Source organism: Acyrthosiphon pisum, chromosome A1, assembly GCF_005508785.2.
Source record: "Acyrthosiphon pisum isolate AL4f chromosome A1, pea_aphid_22Mar2018_4r6ur, whole genome shotgun sequence".
NCBI lineage: Eukaryota > Metazoa > Arthropoda > Insecta > Hemiptera > Aphididae > Acyrthosiphon > Acyrthosiphon pisum.
Window position 1 is genome coordinate 157831883 of NC_042494.1, and position 3070 is coordinate 157834952.

A 3070-nucleotide genomic window follows, 5' to 3' on the forward strand; every position below is an offset into this window, starting at 1 on the left:
TCTTCCGTCGAAGGTCCTTTCTCTTCCTTTTTGCTACCGAAAATCTTACCCAGGAAACTCATAGTGTACAATATATTATTTATATTAACTTTATTAACCTATTTATGCAATTAACATAATCATTCAAAGGTACCGTATACAAATTACAACTAGTCAATAGTCAATAATCAACAGTCACAAAAACAGCAACGATTAACGATAAGTCGCACTAAATTTGCGTAGAAGGCAAAAGCTAAGAACTAAAGAAATTTCGAATGATAATGATAAAAGATTTTTATTGTTGTCATTGGTGGTCATCATCACTCATCTGTTATTCTGTTAAAATCATTCCAAAAGCCAAAATGATTGACGATGAAAACACCGTAATTGATAACCTATAACCAAAGACGCTGTAGCAACATTTCAAAGAGTTCACAAAAACAGTTCAATAATTTAATAGGTAGGAAATTATTAAAAAATTATAATAATACATATTATTATAATATATAACTAGCTGAATAACCCGGCGTTGCGAAAGAAAACATTTTGATTAATTAACTCCTTTTGGGTGTAATTCGCTGTGCATGATACATGGTGTGCTGTTCATGTATGGAAGCAAAATTCATATTATTGCCCGTGAGTTTGGCTTATGATTATGCGAACAGTATATTATCAGGTAGGCAATCTACGGTAGATTGCGGACACAGCGAGGTAGGAGATAAATTAATATAGCCTATATTAGTACAGCTTTGTAGCTGAAAAAAAATTTGTATTCAGTGTACCTAAAATATTTTGAAGTCATAGTTAATCATCTCGGGTTTTTAGGAGTATTTAATAAATTTTGGGGGGGTATTTCATTTTATTTTTACGGACAAACCGGCGTAACTGTACTCTACCACTGAGCTACCCGACCGCATAGACCCAAGACGCTATCTCCCCCAGTTAACGGGAGTTTACACTAGCTTTGTGAAATAATTCGCATACATAACATGCAACCATTAATAAACAAAAAAAAAGTTTCGATTTCCATCGTGAATCTTAAGATCCATGTTTTACCACCTCTTTAAAAAGCGAATATCTTTCTTATTACATTTAATGGTTCACTAAAAATTTAATGAACCAATCGTGGGCCACTAAATTTTGTTTAAGGGACCATTAGCTTACCATTGATTCATTAAATGTTTTGTGCAACCCATATCAAGTTCGTACGTTTTGTATTTTAAAACTAATATTGTATATTTAGTTAAGATATTGCTTGATAGATGTCGCCGCTATTATACTCTTACAACCCCTTATTTTCCCATTTAGTGATTGAATTTCCAAAAATCCTTTTTTAGCGGACGCCTACGTCATATAAGCTATCTATCTATATGCCAAATTTCAGCCAGATCCGTCCAGTGGTTCCGGCTTGGCCATGACGAATCACTCATCAGGATAAGTCATTTTATATTTATAGATATATAATATTATATATGTTTTCTGCAAATAAAATTATATTCCGGCTCACGAAAATGAGCGTTCAAGATCACGGGCTGAGTTTAATGATTGATCCTCATTCCTCCTGTTTGTTTTTAATAAGTGTTGTCAAACATATTGGCGCGATTTTTAAAACTGTAACCTATCTGCACGACCGCCCGATCAAACAATACTACAAATCCCAGAACCTATGGTTTTTACAATATTTAAACTCAGAACGTCGACCTTGAACGCTCGTTTTTCTTGAGCCGGATTACACCAAATGTATGCATTTTCATACGAAAATTCTTTTCAAAAATTAATGGAATCGTTAAATTGTCGAATTAATAGTTAATAATTGGACTGTTATTGTGATGGTGTTCGCCAAACGGACATCTCGTGGTGGTTGGTAACTCGACAATCGGTTGGTGTCTTATCTAATTTGCATCACAATAGGTGATAATGACATTCGTGAAACAATTAATATAAAAGTCAAATATAAATAAAGCCAAAAATATTTATTAACAATATATTTCTGTTCAACCAACTAAGATTAAAAATATTAAATATCAGTGTCGTGAGTCGTGACTGATTTTAAATACAAATGTCAGCAAAAAAAATGTCTTCATCACTCGTCTCCTATGGCGACGATCACGGCAGTACTTGTATAGTTGTATGAGATTCAAAAGTTGCGGCCTCCAGCTGGCTAGGGATTATTGGACGTTAATTAGTACCCGTAAGGCTTTGAGGGCGGCGGACTCGGTTGGCCAGCGAAACGTTTCATGTCAAATTGACCTCTGCAGTGGACAGCCCTGTTAACCACCTAACCTTTACAAAATGTATCATACTATAATTAATGCTATATTGTACGTTATTTTTTACCATAACTTACAAATTAAGTTCGAGCGTTTTATTTGTAAGTACCATCAAATTAAGCATATAAAACACGCATTTTGAAGAAAAAAAAATCCAAAAAACACTTGGGAGCTGAATTACGTTTATGCCAAACTTAAAGTTTTATACTGTATGATTTAAAACGCGATGTTTTTGTGTACCTTCTCACTTCTCAGAAAAGTCAGATTTATAAACTGTAACTGAGATTATTTAAATATTTAATTAATCATATAAATTACAATAACAATTATTGTTAAAAAATGTTTGTTAAGAGTATTTAAAGTGAACTTAGATTCTCATAATATGAACTCATATAAGTTAATTATTAACTAATATAGAAATTAGAAATACAATTTTCATTGTACTTTATGTCAGGGAGTTAAAACGGGTTAAAATATTTCGTGTTTCGGGTTTCGTGTTCAAAACCTGGTACTATTTTTTGCGGGTTTCGGGTTTCGTTTTTCGTGTTAAAAACCGGGTAAAATGTTTTGCGAGTTTCGTTTTAAAAACCGGGTACAATTTTTTGCGGGTTTCGGGTTTAAAATCGGGTTACATTTTTGAGGGTTTTGAATTTTGAGTAGGCGTGACTAGACTTCATCCGCAGTGGCAGCCTAGCTAATAACCGGCGCTACCTTATTATTGAACCGAAAAAAAGTCCTATACGCCAAAGGCTGTATTTTTTAATGCCTCTCTCACTAATGAAATATTTATGATTTAAAAAAAATTCGGAATTATCTATTTA